Genomic DNA, 20,486 nt, shown 5'->3' on the forward strand with positions numbered 1-20,486 from the left:
GGGAGGCACCGTGAGAATTAATCCATGAAAAATGCCTATGAATGGCCGGCAGAAAACACGCCACAGCTCGCCTCCTTTATTACTGAAGAATGAGAGCGACCTGCAGTTTTCAAAAGGAAACGGCTCTTGGGTGGAGGAGGCTGTTTTCCTGTCCCGGCTCGTTCTTCCAGAAACCCATGCAGGTCTCACTCTGCAGCTGGTGCCTGGCAGCCTTCTGGTCGAAACAGTAGGTCACTGATAGGTTCTGAATTCCGTGTTTCTGGTGAGCCACTTTTTCCTCTCGTGGAATTCGATTTGAGCCGGAGTGGCTGCCAGGAGTGAGAGGCTTTTATTGACCGTGAGTAGTTACTGGTGTTGGGGGGGGCGGGGCGTTTTCCTAGCCCCAGAGTTTCCTGGCTGTTAGCTGTGCTCACGTTGGAAAATTGGACCTGTCTTTCTTAATGAAGTCCAGCAGGATCGGCGATGCCTTTGGCTGCCCCAAGTCCCTTTTCTCTTCCTTCTTCCTTCACAGTGTGAGGAGGAAGTTCGGCGAGTTGGCCTTGGAGTCCCAGCCACCTTTTGTCTCATTGCAAGTGGAACAGAATTTATATTTCTTTTGAAGTGAAAGTGATTTGTCTCTGCTTTCCGGCTCTGTGTCAGGACACCTCCCATCTCAGCCACTCGGGTGGGGCTCCCAAGCGGGAGGGGTCGGCACTGTTGAGAGACATTCCTCCAGCCCCCTTCTTCCCCTGGAAGGACCACTTCCACTCATTCAAAGCCAGTTTGTCCCACAGCGTTGGGAAGCTCTGGGAGAGCCGGCTGGAACCTGGGTGCTGTCGCTGGGACCGAGGCAGGGCTGGCGCACTCGCTGGGTTCTGTGCTTACAGTTGGACCAAACAGGGATTTGCCAAACGCTAAGAGGGCTGTTTAAACAGGGCCTGGGGTTTTTCCTGGGGTGTGTGTGGCCCCACAGAGGCCCCCTTTCTCCAAAGTCATGCGCCCTTGAGAGACAGAGGGAGAGCCTTTTCATCCAGGGCATCGTCAGGAACGAGCTTTGTGTTCTCACATACACGGCCTTAGTGGCCTGGGAGAGCATGGGGCACCCTGCAAAGGTGGGGAGGCCTGATTTATTTTCAGAGGCAAAGAGAAGGTGGATGGGAGAGCCGGCAGGGCCACCCCTGTGCCCGGAAGAAGGAGAAGGTGGATGGGAGAGCGGGCAGGCCCACCCCCCATGCCCAGAAGAAGAAGACGGATGAGAGAGCAGGCAGGGCCACCCCTGTGCCCTGAAGAAGGAGAAGACGGATGGGAGAGCAGGCAGGCCCACCCCTGTGCCCGGAAGGAGAAGAAGGATGGGAGAGTGGGCAGGGCCACCCCTGTGTCCGGAAGAAGAGTCTTTCTGCCACTTCACAGCTTGGGAAGCCAGCACCAGGGAGGTTGAGTTACTTGCCTAAGGTCACCCAGCCAAATCACAGCAGATTGGAACCTCAGAAATCATGACGTGACCGTCACCAGCCTGGGAGGGGTCCCCAGGAGAATGGACTCAGGCTGCCCTGACAGTGTGTGGGCCCCGCCAGGCTCGGGCTTCTGACGTCCTGTTCTCATAGTCCTCCCCGCACAGGGCCTGAGGACCCTGGAATCCCCTGGCCCATGTGGTCTGTGAAGCCCTGGAACCTTCTAGGAAGAGCCAGCATAAGCTGTTAGCAAGTGCTGAGGGCCCCAGAGGCATTCCTCTGGTGTGTGACAGGTGACCTGGACCCGCAGGTCCCTGTCCCAGCACTTTCCCCAGCCTGGGTGGGCAGCATGGGGATGCCTGGCTGCTGATCCGGGGGCTCCATGTACCCCTCTAGCGTCTCGCATCACCTGTGGTCCCTGAGCCAGCCAGGTGATCCCTGTCAGGGGCCTGGGGGCCAGGACTGAGAGGGGCTGGAGGGCCTCTGCCTTGGGGCTGCTGTGGAAGGCCCCTCCTCTGTGGGTGAGCTCTGACCAGGAGGGGGGCTATGGAGGGGATGAGAACTTTCCACCGGCCGGCCAGCAAGTTCTGGGCCAGGAGCCAAATGTGCTTTTAAGCTGTTGAAGGTTTCAAGGGGCAACAAGACCAAACAGACTATAAACTCAGCTCTCCCTGCAAAACCCCTGGGTGCTGGTGGAGTGACGGTACCAGCTCGAGGCGCTAACGGTCCCCGTCTGCTGCCTTCTTTCAGCCTCTGAAGAACACCGAGCGGTTTACCAATTCCTGAGTCCCTTTTTCCAGGGCCTGGCTTTTCCACTGACATGTTCTTTCTGGAATTTCGCTCTCCTGGGGTAGGAGTGGGGCCTGTGCTGAGGGGCTTTGTCAGCCATCCATGGAGGCACCCTGCGATTCCTATGAGCAGCAATACTCCCCAAGGCATCAAGCCCTTCAGCACCAGGCCCTTGAAGGGCAGAGCAAGGGCATTGTTAGAGGCCCAGGTCCACCTTTGCTGGAACTTCCCAGGCTGGGGCCTTTGGAGCCTCCGGATCCTTTCAGAACTACCTTGTCACTGACAGCTCTTTGGGCTGCCTGTGGGACACAGCAGGAAGGACTCAGGCTCGGGTCTAGGGCAGCTCCGGAGCCTGCAGCCCGTCACTGGGCAGCTGGGGAAGGCTGAGGGTAGGACGCACAGCCCCAAAGAGAAGCAGACGTCCTGGCATGCAGGAGCCAGAGTTACGGGCGAGGCTGGGCACTGAGCGCTGTGTGTGGCCGGTGGCTCCCGGGACATGAGGGAATTCTGCTGCGGCCCTTTTCTCCTGGTGGTGGGAGGGCTGCAGGGCTGGGAAAGCCCACCTCACCGGACCTTTCCCAGGCCCTGCTGCTCAGCCTCTGCTTGATGAGCCGTATTCCCCTGAGAGAGGAGTGGGGAGGTGGAGGGCTTTCCCCGCCTTGAAAGCTGCTCAGAGGGCCACATTTGTGGGGCTGGCTGGGCCAGCTCTGACTTGGGACATGAGATGGACTTGACATGTGGGCTGGGCAGGGCAGGGTTCTCCACCGCCCCGGGTGGCCCTGTGCACCCTGCGGGGTCATCTCTGCACCTCCATCCTCACTGGCTGGTGGCACTGATGGGTCAGGTGTCCCTCTGCCAGGGCTTCTCTGGGGACCCTCCCAAGTCCTGGCCCAAGTCACTGCTGCTGCCTGGCCAGTGCGGCTCCCACTGCAGCTCAGAGCACCTCCCTGGGGGGACCTGGTGTTACTGGCATGGACACAGGACACTCGCCCGTCTAGGTCCTTGGTCCAAGACCTGCCTCTCCCAGGCCCTGCTGCCGCTGCCTCCTTAGCTTCCACTGGTGCTTTCTGTAGGAGCCACCTCCGCTGTCTCAGGCCACCTGTGTGGCAGCCCAGACCCCACCCTGGCAGTGCTGAGGCAGCCCCCGGCAGCGGGAGCCCAGTGGGGGAAGGGCAGAGGCCTCCTGTCACATCTTCAGCTCTGCCCACCTCACTGAGACCTCCTCTTGCTCCTGGAAAGGGCAGGAACGTTGCACTCTGAGTGATCTCCTGGGACTGCTGCAGCCAATTGTCACAACCTAGTGGCAAAGCAACAGAGACTTATCCTCTGCCAGAATTCCAAGATCAAGGTGTGGGCAGGGCCATGCTACCCCTGAAGGCTCCAGTGGGGGATCCTGCCTGCTGCTTCCAGCTCCCGTAGCCCCTGACATTACTTGGCTTGTGGCCACATCGCTCCGGCCTCTGCCTGTCTTCACACGGCTTCTCTCTTCTGTGTGACCCACGAGGACACTTGTCGTTGGGTTTAGGATGTTCTTAATTCCAGATCCCTAATTCCGTCTGCAGTGATCTTAGTTCTGGACAAGGTCACCTATGGATGTAGATTCTGGAAGGCTGGACCTGGACATATCCGTCTGGGCCGTCATTCAGCTCTTCCCTACACAGCGTGCAAAAGGGATTAGTCTCTCTTGAGTTCCCACAGAGCACAGGTGCTTAAAAGCGAGTCTCTGGCATGCATATTTGGGGCCTTCAGATGACACTTCGGGGTGGGCTGCTGAGCTTTGCCTGGCTGAGGAGGAGCGGGCGGGCTCCTCCTGGCTGGCAGGCAGTGGGCCAAGCCCTGCGTGCATCTCCCTGGCTGACTGGGGCCAGTGTGCAGTTTGACATTGGGGTGCATTTTCATCTGCAGTTCTGGTCGAGGGAGACCTGGGAGGTGGGTGAGTGAGGCCTGGACTCTTCCCTGCTGCTGGTGGCTGGTGACCTGCCTGGCAGGTGTCAGTGACCCTGCTGGTGATCTGTGTGGCACCAGCAAGGAGGGGTCCAGAGACCACACAGAGTCAGGCAGGGCCTGCCGATCTCCCTGTGTTGTGGGCCCCGCCCCTCCTGCTGCCTGGTCCGAGGTTTGGGCTCCAGGTTCGTTCCATGAAGATGTGAGCCACAGGCCCCTCTCCCAGCCCAGACGGGAATGATGTCATGTTGGGGGCCGCCTTGTCCAAGGATGTCTTGCTGGGCTGACGGTGGATGTTCTGATCTGCAGTTCCCAGAAGATGGCACCAGGGGGCTCTGGGGAAGGAACCCATGATGCTGGAGGGGCTCTGGAGGGGGCTGCCTGGGGCACACAGGGCCACGGTAGAGGAGTTTGTCTTCAGCACTGTGGCCCAGGGGGCGTTGCAGTCAAGCCCCAGTCCTCCACCCATCCTTTTCATTGCCTTGGGCTGGCTGGAGCCTCAGTTTCCTCAGCCGGGAAGTGGGGGGTGTTAGGCTCGAGGTGTGGATGAAAGGAGACAAGGCTGGTGCAGCCAGCCCTGCGGTCACTCAGAGAGGCAGCGGGTGTGCCACTGTGTGCTGGCGGGCTCTCCTGCCCTGCCTGGGACGGTGGCTGAAACGATGCTGATGCTGGTCTGACCACAGTTACAGTGACTGCGCAGTGTTTTCATAGCACTGCCGTCAGTACCATGAACCCCATCTCACTGATAGGGGCTTGAAGGGTCATGAAGCTCAGCGGGCAGGCAGGAGAGCCAGGACCCAAGCCTGCTCACCATTGAGGGGCCCTCTTCGTTGGGTGCTATGGTGGGGGAGAAGACCCATTTGTTGGGTGCAGTGGAGGGGGAGGGGCCCCATTTGTTGGGTAGGGTGGGGGGGAGGGGCCCTGTTTGTTGGGTGCAGTGTGGGGGGAGGGGCCCCATTTGTTGCATGTAGTGGTGGGGAGGGGGTCCTGTTTTCTGGATGCAGTGGCAGGGAAGGGGCCCCATTAGTTGGGTGCAGGGATAGGGGAGGGGCCCCATTTGTTGGGTGCAGTGGTGGCAGAGGGGCCCCATTTGTTGCATGCAGTGGTGGGGAGGGGTCCTGGTTTTTGGATGCAGTGGCAGGGAAGGGGCCCCATTAGTTGGGTGCAGGGATAGGGGAGGGGCCCCATTTGTTGGGTGCAGTGGTGGCAGAGGGGCCCCATTTGTTGCATGTAGTGGTGGGGAGGGGTCCTGGTTTTTGGATTCAGTGGTTGGGGAGGGGCCCTGTTAGATGCTGCAGTGATGGGGGAGGGGCCCTGTTGGGTGCAGTGGTGGGGGAGGGGCCCTGTTTGTTGGGTGCAGTGGAGGGGGAGGGGCCCCATTTGTTGGGTGCAGTGGTGGCAGAGGGGCCCCATTTGTTGCATGCAGTGGTGGGGAGGGGTCCTGGTTTTTGGATTCAGTGGTTGGGGAGGGGCCCTGTTAGATGCTGCAGTGATGGGGGAGGGGCCCTTTTTGTTGGGTGCAGTGGCAGGGAAGGGGCCCTGTTTGTTGGGTGCAGTGGTGGGGGAGGGGCCCTGTTTGTTGGGTGCAGTGGTGGGGGAGAAGCCCCATTTGTTGGATCACTTTTCTACCAGCACCCTCTGGTCTGTTTAAGATCCAGCAGTTGGCCGGGCGCGGTGGCTCAAGCCTGTAATCCCAGCACTTTGGGAGACCGAGGAGGGTGGATCACGAGGTCAAGAGATCGAGACCATCCTGGTCAACATAGTGAAACCCCGTCTCTACTCAAAATACAAAAAATTAGCTGGGCATGGTGGCACATGCCTGTAATCCCAGCTACTCAGGAGGCTGAGGCAGGAGAATTGCCTGAACCCAGGAGGCGGAAGTTGCAGTGAGCTGAGATCGCGCCATTGCACTCCAGCCTGGGTAACAAGAGCGAAACTCCATCTCAAAAAAAAAAAAAAAGATCCAGCAGTTGGGAAGGGCTGCTCTGTCCTTCTGCACCCCATGGGGCCCAAGCACTAGGCTGGATGGCGCAGTGGGGTCTGGTGCAGTGGCCACTGCATATTCAGAGAAACGCAAGGCTCTGAGATGGAGGAGCCAGAGAGGTAAAGCTGCCTGTCCAAGGTCACACAGCTGGGAACAGGCAGGGCAGGACTTCAGCCCAGGCCTGGATCTCTCCGGGTTAAGAGTCCCCTTACTCAGGTGAAGAGATCTTTCCAGGTTAAGAGTCCCCTTACTCAGGTGAAAAGGGGCAGGGCTTGGAGTCCTGGATGGGAGACTCAGCCTGGGTCCTGTCTCCTTATTCTCATCACTCCTTCTTGCATCTCCTGATCCGGTCCCTGCTCTTCAGCCACACCTCCTGTGTTCCCTTTCAGCGTCTTGTTCTCCATTCCTGTAGAGCCAGTGCCTGGCCCTCCCCACAGGTGGATGGCACTGGGCCTGGGTCTCAGCCACCCTGAACTCCTGGTCTGTGAGTGCCTGGCTGGACGTGAACCCTTTTTACCTGTCCCCCTCCTTCCTGCCTCCCATCTTTCTATCCCCTCTTCTTTCTGCCTCACTTCTTCCTGTCCCCGCTCCTTCCTTCCCTCCTCCTTCCTGTTCCCCTCTCTTCCTGCCCCCTCCTTCCTTTTTCCCCTCATTCCTGACCCCTTTCCTGACCCCCAACCTTTCTGCCTCACTTCTTCCTGTCCCTCCTCCTTTCCTCCCCCTTCCTTCCTGCCCCTGTCCACCCTGCTCCCCTCTTTTCTGCTTCCCTTTCTTCTTTCCCCATATTTCCTGCCTCTCTTTGGCCCCAGACCCTGGTGCTTCAACCTTGAGTTTCTGCTTTTTGTTCAAACGCTTCTGCACTGTTTTCTGCTGGGGTTTCCTTGACCACGGGGACCAGGTCTCCCCAGGATGCCTTTTGTCCAGGTGCCCCCAGCCCACACCCATCCTGGCTCTGTCTGCAAGCCCGTCTTCCAGAAGGGCCTGTGGGAGACCAGGCTGCAGCCGGGGACTGTCAGCCCTCCTGGAGTCCTGGACTCTCCAAATCAGGTGTGATTCTCGGTGTGCCCCACGCCCTCTCTCCAGAGCCCTGGCTGCCTGCTGTCCATGCCTCTGGGAGGCTTTGTGTTTGGAGATACTTTCTAGAGCTGAGAAGTGCAGGTTTTCCTAGGAGCTAGCCACGTGGCCTCACCCCATTCCTCTCACATCCGATAGTAAGTTTTACTTTAGAGGCATCTGAGCCACACCACATGGTCTTCTTAGCCCCACACCACTGGCTTCTGCTGTCCGGGAGACTGGGTCACAGGACCACATACTCAATCAGGACATGATGGCAGGGAGCGTGGGGAGCAGCCTGGCTTCCAGCACAACCCAGAGAGCTCCTCCCTCTGGCCTGTAGCCAGCAGGGCTGTGTGTCCTCCACAGAGAAGTGCGGGTGTTCTGATGGTGGCTGATTTGCAGAGACACCCAGGAGCCAGATCTGTCACCATCCCCATCACTGGGGAGGCCACCCTACTCTATTGGTTGATAGGATGAAGACTCAGAAGGATCTTTCAAGCCGGGACTATGTTCTGGAATAGAAGGAATGAAATTCACTAAGGACAAATGTGCACTTCTGCACTTGGGTTCCAAATGATGAATTGTATGAGCGCAGGACCAGAAGCGGCAGTGGCGGCAGTGAAGCATTTTGTATGAAAGAGAATTAGGGGTTTGTGGGTGTCAAACCCATTAGTGATCATCAGTGTGGCGCTGCAGTCACAGGAAGGTGTGCTGTCGCAGGTGGCATTAGGAACAGAGGGCAGGGTGATCTCAGTCTGGAGACCATGCTGAATGGAGGCTGAACAGAAAGAACTGGGGTCTGATCCCACGGCAGAGGTGGTGGGTGGAGTGGAAAGTGGGAAGCCCGAGCGTGGAGTCTTGTGCAGAGGAGAGGGGATGAGACGTGGCAGAGCGAGCCACCTTCTTCTCCTCCAGGCCCAGCTCTGAGCTACCTCCTTCATGACACTTTCCTCGACCTCCCGGGCAGAGTCAGTTGCTCCCGTGCTGCCTCCCCAGGCTTCTCTCTTGAGACACAGATTTTTTCATCTTTATGTCCCTAAGACTTACCAGAGAGATGAAAAAAATACTGGTTGAATGAACAAAAGAATGAACAGTCAGAGCTGGCTGCAGAGGAGTATTCGAGAAAGGCTTTTGAGGACTGTTGGTGGTGGTGGCGGTGGTGGTGGTGGTGGTCGTGGTGGTGATGTTAATGGTGAGCATGATGATGACAGATGGTGACAGTGGTGTGGTGCTAACGGTAGCGGTGAGGGTAGTGATGTGAGGGTGGTGGTGATGGTGGTGGTGGAGATGATGGTGAAGGTGGTGATGCTGCTGGTGGTGATGGTGGTGGTGAATGTAATGACGGTGATGATGATGGTGTTGTAATGGTGGTGGAGGCGACAATGATAACGGTAGTGGTGATGGGGATATTGCTGATGGTAGTGATGGACGTGGTGGTGGTGGTGGTGATCTGGTAGTGTGCGGGTTCTGTGGTTTTTGTGGTAGTGATGGTGGTGGTGGAGGTGATGCTGGTGGTGGTGATAGTGGAGGTGATTGTTGTAGTGATGGTGGTGGTGGAGGTGATGCTGGTGGTGGTGATAGTGGAGGTGATTGTTGTAGTGATGGTGGTGGTGGAGGTGATGCTGGTGGTGGTGATAGTGGAGGTGATTGTTGTAGTGATGGTGGTGGTGATGCTGGTGGAGGTGGTGATGGAGGTGATGGTGATGCCAGTGGTGGTGATGCTGGTAGTGTGGTGGTTCTATGCTTTGGTGGTGGCGGTGGTGATGCTAGTGATGGCAGTTGTAAAGGTGGTGATGGTGGAGAGGTGTGGTAGTGACGGTGATGGTAGTGATGGTGGCGGTGGTGGAGGTGGAGGTGGTGATAATGACGCTGGTGAAGGTAGTGATGGAGCTGATGGTGGAGGTGATAGAGGTGACGTTGGTGAAGGTGCTGATGGAGGTGATGGAGGTGGTGATGCTGGTGAAAGTGGTGGTGATGCTGGTGAAGGTGGTGATGGAGGTGATGGTGGAGGTGATGTGGTGATGCTGGTGAAGGTGGTGATGGAGGTGATGGTGGTGATGCTGGTGAAGGTGGTGATGGAGATGATGATGGTGGTGATGGCGATGCTGGTGGAGGTGGTGTTGGAGATGATGGTGGGGAAGTGGTGATGCTGGTGGAGGTGGTGGTGATGCTGGTAAAGGTGGTTGAAGGTGGTGGTGGTTATGGTGGTGATAGAGGTGACAATGATGATGATGGTGTGATGGTGCTGGTGGTAGAGGTGGTGATGGAGGTGGTGGTGGAGATGATGGTGGAGGTGATGGTGGGGTGGTGGTGATGCTGGTGAAGGTGGTGGTGGAGGTGATGGTGGGTGGTGGTAGAGGTGATGATGATGATGATGGTGTGATGGTGATGCTGGTGGAGGTTGTGATGGAGGCAATGGTGGTGGTGAAGGTGGTGGTGGAGGGGATGATGCTGGTGGTGATGGTGATGCTGGTGATGGTAGTGGTGAATGTCATAGTGGTGGTGGTAATGACGTTAGTAGTATGCTGGTTCTGTGGGTTTGGTGCTGATGGTGGTGGTGGTGGCCGTGGAGGCTGCGCTGGTGGATGCCGATTGCTCTGGTCAGTGTTCTGGTGCAATCCTGTTTAGCCCTCTGCTCCATGAGGTAGATCTTATTATCCTCTTTTATCAACAAATGGAGGCCTGCAGCAATTAGTCACAGGCTGACGTCCTCGCAGATAATAAGGGGAGAGATCCGGCACTCAGGCCTCGTGGAGTCAACGCCTCCCCCTTGCCATGCTTCTCTGGACAGTGCTGCCAAGGGTCAGTGGCTTCCTTCTGTGGAGCCCAGCCTGAGTGTCCGTCCCCAGTGGCGGCGATGCCCCATGTGCCATGGAGCCTGGACTGAGTGTCCATCCCTGGTGGTGGCGATGCCCCATGTGCTGTGGAACAGAGTGTCTGCTGGCTGCTGCTCCCCAAGGCCAGCTGCGGAGAAAGAAGGAACAGCTCAAGCATGCACTGCCCAAGCCACAGTTGCGGGCTTGGTGAAGAGGCAGTTTTTGAGGAGGTCGACCTGATGCCTGGCCCCCGCCATTGGTGCTGCCGTTCCATCCCGTGATCTGGAGATGAGGCCCACCCCCATCCCAGTTCGCTGAGCTGACCCATTAGTCCCTGTGGCCAGCCACAGGTTCTGCATGAGGCTGTGACCTTGTCATGACCTTTCTCTGCACACGTGCAGCCCTCCCCACCGCCACGATGGAGACACAGTTGCGTCATTTCCCAGCGTCGCACCCAGAGCTGTGGTGAGGCGACTTGACCCTACACATCTCGGGCTGGTGGCTGCAGGTGAGAATTGGACTGGGGCTGGAGGCAGCGAGCAGAGACATGGTGGGATAGCAGACAGTCATTTTCAACGACACGAAAATGTTTCTCTAACACTCTTGTTAATAGTGTGAACCTCATTCGCACAGGTGCCGTGAAAGCATGGAAAACATTATTTAGGCCTCACTGGCTTGGGGGCTTTTATTTCTCCATTTGTGTGACTCAGGGATGAAAAGCATCAAAGCGAGATGGTAATTGTGACTTGTTTGGGCCCGTGGCGGCTGGGATGGGGCATCTAGGGGTCTCCTACCTGCGAAGCTCTGAGGACATCAAGGAAGTGGCTCATGGAGAAGGGCCCTGGTGGCATTGGCCAGGCTGCACTGGCCGCATCTGTGTTAGAATCCGCCGGGCCCAGTGGGGGAGCCCCATGTGAGAGCGAGCTGAGGACTGCATGGTACTTGTGGGGAATGCAGTCATGCCCTTAGCTCCTGTTTGCAGAGCACAGGGCTGGATTCCATCCTTCCAGCAGCCTTTGGGGCCAACGTTGTTTCCATCCTGAGCTGAAGAAAGCATGGTGTTGCGTGGTTTGCGAACACAGCTAAGATCACTCAGCCAGAAGGGGCCGGGTTTGCACATGGGCCCAGGTGAACCCAGCTCCAGGCCCTAGCACCACCTGTGGCTCTCCCTGCCTCTGTCTCTCCCCTTCGGCATGCTAACTTGGCAGGGCTGCGTTTTATATGGGAGGTTGGACAGCATGCCCTCCCGTCAGGAAGGGGAGGTTTGTGGCAGGGCCTGCCCATGGCAGGGCACTTGCTCACGGACAGCGTGCTTGCCGACCGCTTCTCCCGCAGCCTCCAACCAGAAGGGTTTGTCTTCAGTAATTGGTGTTTACCAGCACCAAGTGCTCTGGCGAAAATCAGATGATAAATCTGCAGGGAAAGCAGAGTGCTCCGCTGGGATTCCCATGGAGCCTGTATTTGGTTGGATGAGGGTGCCTGGGTGCTAGGCAGCCGTTGGGGCCCAGCTCAGCCCAGGAATAGGGGATTGGGTTGAAGGAGGGGTGCACAGTTAAATGGCATAGGAGGTGCAGGGCCTGTGACGAGAGGGAACAGCACCACAGAAGCACTTGGGCTGGGATCCCGGCTACGGGAGCCTCTGATTTGTTGAGCCCCACGTTTCCTGTTTTCATGTCCCCAGGCTTACGAGGCTCTCAACAAAAACTTTGTAATTTCCTCAGCTCATAATAGAAATGCAGCCTGGATCGAGTCTCATTAGCAGAAAGTGCAGAACTGGTTCTCTTGGCAAAATATTCCCAGCTCTTCCAACGCCAAGGACAACCCACTCCCCGCTGCAGGCACTGACCCATCTTCCCTCGAACGTGGCCGCACATTGCATCACGGGCAGAGGCTCTGTGGTGGAGCGGGACAGACACAATAACCCTGGCTTGGTCATGGAAACTTCCTGGGCACCTTAGTACCTGGCAGGGGCAGAAAGCAGGAGTGTAAAGGGGAAATGTGGCCAGGTATCAGAGCAAGGGGTGGCGTGAAAGCAGCCGCTGCCTGCCTCTTTGGGCAGCCACGGGGCCAGCTGTGCAAGTGGCTGCTGCTGGGTCTTGGCTTTGGAAGTTAAACAGAGGGGTTCAGGGGCTCATCCTGGGAAGCCAAGACGTGGAACAGGAGAAGACTGGACCTGCCAGGTGGATTGGTTAGGTGCCTGCCCCTGCTCCCAGGGCTGTCTGGGCCACAGGACAGGGTTATGGGAATTGAGAGCCCACGGTCGTCCTGTGTGCAGGATGTGTGACTTGGCACCGTGACCTTGACTCCAAGGCCAGCAGCTCTGGGGTGGGGACTCTGGGGGCTGCAGGCAGAGATGCAGGAGCCCCAGTCAGCCCTCCTCCCAGTGCCTTTCGAGAGTGGACCTGCCTCTCAGACCCTCCACTGCTGCTTCTGAGAAATGGGGATGGGAGAGTGGAAAAGGGGCCTTGCCTTCCTTCTGGAAGGGCTACAAGGATGGGAGTAGGGCCAGACCTGTGAGGAAAGTCGCTTTTGCCGAGGCGTGAGGCAGGGCTGGGAACTGGGTCAGCGTGAAACACCAGGGCCTTTCCCGAAGCATGTCGGACACGGCGGTGCATGCTGAGGATATCTGACACCTCAACCCAGCCTGTCCCGTTGGAGCTGGGAAGTGGAGTGGGCTTAGGACGAGCAGCCTCAAGGACCTATGGGCTGTTGTTGAGGGAGGGGCCTGAATCCCAGGCACCTGGGTGCCCTCCCCAGTGCTGTGCCAGGACCCACATGTGCCACACACATGCATGCCTGGTCATATACACACACGGGGCACACCATGCCATATACATGTTCATCAAAGTGCGTGCGTGCACTCATGTCACACACATGCATGCATACTGTGTACAGACATAGACATGTATCGACCGCACACACCACACACATGAATGCAGTATGCGTGTGCACAGTACACATTTGCACCAACACGGTGCTGGATGCATGCGTGCACACGCACAGCCACACAACACACCAGGTAACCCTGGATCCTGGCGCTGGGCCTGAAGACGGGCCATGGGCCTGCAAGTGTGGGGTTGCTGGCCAGGCTCACCTGCATCTGGTGGGTGTTTGGCCCTGCAGGAGGCTGGAAAGCAGCATAAAGGGGACAGCAGCAAGTGACACATGGCACCTGGCACTTTCACCTCATGGTTTGGGCAGGACGGGGCAAGGCAGCAGGCCATGCTCCATATCCTGGATGGCAGTCGGCCTCTGCCTTTCCAGGGTATGGGCCCAGCTCCGGAAGGAGGTGGCCGCCATTGTTGGTAGGAGGATGGAGGATGGGGAGAAAGGAGCCATGAAAGTGAGAAGGGGCGTGTCTGAGGAAGATCAGGGGTGGCACCTGTTGCCTTGCTCAGGGATGGGGTGTATGCCATGTCACCCGGCAGTTGGATGTGACAACAGAGGAGAGCCACGTGCCACTGCTGGGCAGGGCATCACGCTGGCTTCATGTACTTGTGTGCCAGGGACTCTGATGGCACTTGGGAGGGGAACCGTGGGGACCATCGGCCTTTCTGAGATTGTGGCCAGGCTGCTTGCAGGTTATTGTGGTCAGAGCCCACCCGCCTGAGAGGGCAGCTGCAGCTGAGAAATTCCTGGGGTGCCTTAGTGCCTTGAGAAGGGTCAGGGCATGGCCTACCTGTCACTTCTGACCTGCACCAGCCTCCTAGAGGCCCAGGGTTGGGTCCTGCCAAGCTGCAGGCTGAGGCCTCTCTGGGGTTTCTTTGGCTGTGCACACATATTGTGACCCAGTCCCAAGCTCTAGCTTCCAGTCCCTGTTCTCTGAAAAACCATGAGCATACCAGGCCCAAGCAGGGGCTGCCCACCGGCCCTGGCCCTTTGTTTACAGGCCGCCAGCACCTCCCACCAGCCAGTGCCAGGCAAGCCTTCGCCAGGAGCGGAGGCTTTACCGAGCGATTTTCCTGGTCTGGTTTGGAGCTTGGTTTGGTGTTACAGGAGGCATTGTGAAAATGCTCTCAGCTTGTAATACCAAGTTGTGATCCTAGTTTTGTACTTGAAAGTTGGTGTGTGCCAGATTGTGGCAGCCAGGGTGGCGTGCCCTCTCCAGCACACTGGGCAGTGGCTGCTAGAAGCCCCATGTTGGGAAAGACTCTGAGGGCACCGGGGCAGATTTCTGCCTAAGGTGGGAAAGACTCTGAGGGCACCGGGGCAGATTTCTGCCTAAGGTTTTCTTAAGCCTCAGGCAGAGCTGTGTGTCTGGTCCACACAGCCTGGCGGGGGTCCGGGGAGGTGGAGATCTCTTGTGTTGAAATGGGGAGGCTGTGGCTCCCAGGGGCAGGTTGTCTGGGTGGTAGGGGGCTGACCCGAACATCTTCATACACCAACCCAGCTTCCAGAGAGGAGCCAACTCTGAGTGAACGTTCCAGAAGGAGGAGTGCAGGCTCAGGAACTGCCAGGGTGCCAGTGACAGAAGGAGGGTCATTCATGCACCCACGGGCTGCCTTTGAGGTCTGTGAGGGGCGGCTCCAGTCCTGGCTGCATCTTAAAATCTCCTGAATCCCAGAAACCCCAGACTCAATACATGGAGTCTCTGGGAGTCCCAGGGTTCCGCGGGTGTCACGTGCTGGGTAGGGCGCAGTATGTGGTGCTCTGTCCACCCTGAACACATCACATCTTCCACCAGGTCAACAATGGACACAGGTCTCAGGGACACAGAAGGACTTCAGTGTGGCCCCAACTGTCCCCATCCAGGATGCCCATGGTACCCCTCCAGGACGCCCATGGTACCCCTCCAGGACCCCCAACTGTCCCCATCCATGCCCCCCATGGATGGAAAGAGCCCTGGGCCTGGATCCAGGCTAGAGTGCCTGCTTCTACAGGACGAAGCCGGGGCCTCAGCACCTGCACCTTGCTTTCTTCCTCTCCATGGGGTGGTGTAGGGCCTCCAGGGCCCCCCAACTGTCCCCATCCATGCCCCCATGGTACCCCTCCAGGGCCCCCCAACTGTCCCCATCCAGGGCTGTCAGGTGTCTCTCACCATGGCACTCCCATGCAGGGCTGCCCAGGCACCCCCATAGTATCCCATGTAGGACCACCCTGTAACCTCCCCATAGTAGCCATCCAGGACTGCCCAGGACCCCCCATGACCCCATTAGGGCTGTTCTGTGCCTCTCATCACCCCAGAGCACCCCATGATTATGTTTGGATCCGTCACCATCTCATCTCTGTTCTGAACAGTGGACTAGCCGCCAGCCCGAAGCCCTGAGGGCCGAGCTGGAAGTCCCTTGTGCCTGGCTCTGTGGACCTGCAGAAATCAGGTGGCCCCCGGCGTGGCCCAGGGCAGAGGCAGGTGTGTCACTGGAGTCTGCAGGGTGGGTTCCTGCCTTTCCCTTGGCTTCAGCTCCTCTTCCTCCCAGCCTACGAGGGGACAGATGGGGGATGCAGACATCACAGAGCCCTCTTCCCCGCCCCTGCCTGGGAGGCAGCGCAGAAGCAGCTATGGCTGGTGCAGCTGTGGGGCTGGCCCGTGGGGGGTTGCTGGGCTTCAGGGGAGGCATCTGGTCCGTCTTGGGTCCTGGAGCTGGTCCCTCATCACAGCCCCATCTGCCTGGGGTCCTGGAGAGGAGCTCCTGCTCCCCAAGAGCCTTGCTGGGCACCCAGGTGTTCAGGGTCCCCCTCTTTACCTGCATGTATAGGGAAGAAGCACTGGGTGGCTGGAAAGAGCCCTGGGCCTGGATCCAGGCTAGAGTGCCTGCTTCTACAGGACGAAGCCGGGGCCTCAGCACCTGCACCTTGCTTTCTCCCTCTCCATGGGGTGGTGTAGGGCTGGGTAGACATTGCTCTTTGGCATTGGTGCCCACAGAACGCACCAGCTCTTTCTAGTGTGAAAATCCAGCTGAGGATTTGGTGGGGAACTGATTTGAACCCAGCACATGAATTTGCAGAGGAGGGGGGCACTGGAAGTGAAGGGGCCTCATGCCTGGCCCTGCTGATGGTCTGTTCACTGCTGCAATCTGGGGTATGGTGGGCAGGCCACAAAGCAGGGCTGGCTGAGGGCTGGGTCAGCCTGGGATGCCTTAGGCTTTGTCCCCCTTCATGGGTGTTCATTACCTAGCCCTGGGCCCTGAAGGTCATGCAGGTGTGCCTGGGTACTGTGCCCACATGTGCTGAGCCAGTACCAGCTCCTCATGCAGTATCTGCAAGGCATGGCCGTGGTGCTGGACACCCTGGGGTATGGGGTGTGCCAGACACGCCCATGATCTGAGGAGCTTGGGGCTTCTGGGGAAGCAGAGCTGGATCTGGGGTACACCAGGGCCCAGGACCACAGCTGCCCGTGAAGGGTCCGAGGCTTCTCTTTCTTTGAAGTGCCTTTGGAGAACATATATTCAAATGTCAAATTGCCAGTTGAAAGGAGAACATAATTTATTTGGATTGGATGAGATTTGAACCAGAAGTCATGTTGCTTAATGAAAACGTGTGGTTTTGATTCACTGTTCCTCCTTGTCTGCTGGAGAATTTGAAACATGGCCAGGAGCCTCTGACATCCAAATGTGGGGGCGGGGGGGGGGCGGGGAGAGAGAGAAAGACAGAGGAAGAAAGAGGAAGAGAGAGAGGGAGGAAGAGTTGGGCAGGTGGGCATCTGCTGGCCCAGGGCGTAGAGAGTGGGGCATCCATTCAGTGTTGGCATCAGGGAGAGAGGGGGTGAAATGCTGAGGGCTGTGCTCATCAGGCCACACTCTTGCTTCCTCCTCCAAATGCCCCCAGTTTACTGTGGTGGGGTCTGAGGGGCAGGAGGGCAGCAGCAGGTAGCTGTCTTCAGTCACTTCAGAAGGACCCATTATCTGTCCCTTCATGAGCCACAGCCCCACAGGTGAAGTCTGGAAGGCCAGGAACCTGTCACCCAGCGCCCTCCTCAGCCTGGCAGATGCCCTGCCCAGGGTATAGGTGCAAGCTTAGCTCCCGACGACCGCCAGCCCCCAGCTGCTTCCTGCTCCACTGTCCTGAGGCATCCCTCAGAGGGGAGACCTGGATTGGAGGGTGCTTGGCAGTGCTGTCCATGATGTGGGTGATGCCGGGGTTACAGTCCCTGAACTTCAGATGAGGCAGTGGGTGTGTGGCGGCCAGGGGTGCCTCCAGATGAGGCAGCGGGTGTGTGGCGGCCCCATGCTCTGGGGCTGCTGCCTGCAGGAAGAGCACCTGTCTCTTTCTGCCCTGCTCTCTCTGTTCTGAGATGTGGGGACAAAGGAGGCAGGGCCGGGTCAGCTGGTGTCAGGGGCCCCGCTGCACCCATAGTCTCCAGGTCCTGGCCATTGCGTCTGTGGTCCTGCAGTTGGGGCCAGTGAACTCTCCTGTCCCAGTCCCTTCTTTTTATCTGTTAAATGGAGGTGACAGAAGTTTCCCTTGTGAGTCCCATAAGTGAACGGACGCTGGCAGGCACCGAGACGCCTGGCAGACCTCAGAACCCGCTGGCTGCACTCTTCTCGATGGGGCAAGGCAGGGGTAGGTGGGCAGAAGGGCTATGACCGGGCTGTGGCACAGTGGTGCTGAGAAAGGGGGGTCCCAGAGGCAGGTGTGGACGTGGAGGTGCAGCTGAAGTCAGCGGCAGGAACTTCCTGCCTGGCAGAGCTGCCAGTGATGGGTCAGCTTGGGGCAGGCTGTTTGAGGTTTTTAAACACAAGTTGGGAGCACCCACAGTAACCACATACACACACCTTCCTTGCTTCCCCTTTTTGGTGCTGAGAGCTGTTTCCTGTTGAGCCCCCCCAGCCCTCCCTTGGCCCCTGCCCGTGCACCGCTCCCTCCCCTCTTTTGGGAGCACCCTCAGGCACCTGCCGATGGGCCCCCACCCTGCGTCTTGCACAAGCCCTCTGCTGATCCTCAGCTCCTCCAACTCTGCTGCCCTTCCGGGCTTTTCTCAAGCACTTGCCTTCCCCCACTGACCTCAAAACCTTTTGCAGTACTTACTGAGTGCCTTCTGTATACAAGGAATTTTGCCTGGAGGACTCCACAGCTCTGTGAGGGGGATGCTGCTGTTTTATGCTTATTTTTTCAGAGCAAAAGGAGGGTGTAGAGAGGTGTGTGTGAGCAGGCTCACCCCCGGCCACACAGCCAGGCAGCGGCAGAACTGGCATGCAGGCCGGGCCGTCTGGCAGCACACAGCGTGCTGCTTCCCCGAGCATGCCTATGGGCTGGGGTTCCCTCTGCCCTGTACGTGTGTAAGGCGGTTCTGATCCTGCCACCCTCCTTCCAAGTCTCAGTGTGTTGCTCTGGCCAGGCCCTCCTATCAAGGGTCTCCGTGAAAGAGAGCAGCTCTTGGAACAGTGACGGGTGGGTGCACAGAGTTCAGGCCTGTGAATGTCCCCCAGCCCCTCCCAGCTCCCTGGCACCCTGGACCCGAGGGTGACTCGCCAGGATCAGAAGTACACAGCACAAAGCTGTGTCACAGCTGCTGCGGCTGCAGGCCAGCAGTGTCTTCATGGCAGAGGCAAAGCTGTCATTAGACTCCTCCTGGCCCAGAGTGGGGCTTCTGCGGGGGCAGGTGGTACCTCTGCCTGGGTGGGGTGAAGTCTTGGATGAACCGGAGAGCTTGACAATCTCCAGGTGGGGTTGGGCACTCTGACCCTGCAGCCCCGTGGCTGAGGGTCTCACAGTAGACTCAGGGCCTGTCCTTAACTGTGGCTGTGGAAAAGTGTGCAGACATGATGCAAGGTGGCGAGGTGGGCTCCAGACCCCGTGCACTCAGCGCCTGGCACTGGCCCCAGCCCTTGCCTGTAGGTGCCTTCTCCAGGGACAGGATTCCAACATCCCAACTTTCCTTCCATGTTCTTTTCACTCCCTTCAGTGCAGTGGGGCATGTAGCGGCTGGAACCTTGCAGGGTGCCTTGGGCTGATCTGCCGGGGACCCTGGACAGGTGACCTCACCGGGCTTTGGTTTCCTCTGCGGTAGAGTGAGTATTAATCGGACATAATTCCTAGGCTTCTTATGGGCACAGGGAGACCATGTGCGGTCTCTTTACCTGCACTCGATCCACAGTAAACATGATGTAAACTATTGTCACTGTCATCACTATAATTACCATATTGGTCAGCTTCTCTGCATCTGACTGTAGTCAAAACGTCCTCTGCTTTGGAACCCGGGGTGCTGCTAGGGTGACACCTCGCATGTCTGCCATCTCCATCTCTGCAGATGACGGGGATGGGACCTGTGTTTCTTACTCCCAGTTGTAGCCCTTTTATTTCTCCTGTCTGCACATCATGCTAAGAGGATAATGGAATAAACGGTCTGCACGTCGTGGTTAGAGAAAGAAGGAATAGGTGCTCACATGCTTTTCCTGCTGACACAGTTAGACCGTAGGCTGCTCTCAGTGGATGAGCAAGTTCAGCCGTTAGCAGCCTGAGCTCGTCCACCTTGTCGGGGGGATCAGTTCTTCCTTCCCTTTCTTGGTTGAATAATATTCCAGTCTATGCATATATCACACTCCGTTTATCCGTTTATCTGCCGGTGGACTTGTGGGTTGCATTTGTCTGACCATTGTGACTAATGCTACTATGAACACTTGTATACATTGATTTGTCTGAGTCCCTGTCTTCGATTTTTTTTGAGGCTGAACTGATTTGGGTCGATTGATTATGCATCTGTTTCAGTCCCTGAGATTGGAATTACTGGGTCGTATGGTAATTCTAGTTTTAACTTTTTGAGAAAGCAGACATCACCTCTTTAAAACTACTCTCTCCTTGAGTGGTTGAGGGCTAATGGGAATGGAGGCAGGGTACCCCCAAGCCCTCAGCGTCTAGGGTGGATGAGAGTGTGGGCTGTTTCTCACAACAGGCAAAAGCCACAAGCCCTGCGCTGGCATCTGGCAGGTGCTTAGCAGGTGTCTGATAAATGGACAGGTGAATGGGTGGTGGATTGATGGCTGAGTGGGTGGATGGAAGGATGGACAGGTGAATGGATGGGTGGCTAGATGGAAGGATGGGTAGAGGGATGGATAGATAGTTGGAAGGATGGCTGGATCTAGATGGATAGGTAGATAGATGGATGAATGGATAAGTATACAAGGAGTTTTATATACAAGTAGTTTTGCCTGGAGGACTCCACAGCTACTTATCTAGATGCATAGGCAGATGGACGGATGGACGGAAGGATAGACGGATGGACAGGTGGATGGATGGATGGATGGATGGAAGGATTGGTAGGTGTAGATGGACAGGTAGATAGATGGGTGAATGGATAGATGAATGAGTGGATGGATGGATGGGTAGATGGATGAGTGAATGGATGAATGGATGAATGGATGGATGGATGGGTAAATGGATGGAAGGATTGGTAGGTGTAGATGGACCAGTGAATAGATGGGTGAATGGATGGATGAATGAGTAAGTGGATGGATGGATGGGTAGATGGATGAGTGAGTGGATGAATGGATAAATGGATAGATTGATGGATGGATGGATGGATGGATGGAT

At 57.3% G+C, this 20,486-nt stretch overlaps 1 protein-coding gene across 4 annotated transcripts in view; it reads left to right on the forward strand.

Annotated features, from left to right (window-relative positions):
* Positions 1-20,486, forward strand: part of COL5A1 (collagen type V alpha 1 chain) — a 193,252-nt gene that overhangs the window by 59,307 nt on the left and 113,459 nt on the right. The window lies entirely within an intron of this gene.

The sequence above is a fragment of the Callithrix jacchus genome, chromosome 1 (genome assembly GCF_049354715.1).
Source record: "Callithrix jacchus isolate 240 chromosome 1, calJac240_pri, whole genome shotgun sequence".
Lineage (NCBI taxonomy): Eukaryota > Metazoa > Chordata > Mammalia > Primates > Cebidae > Callithrix > Callithrix jacchus.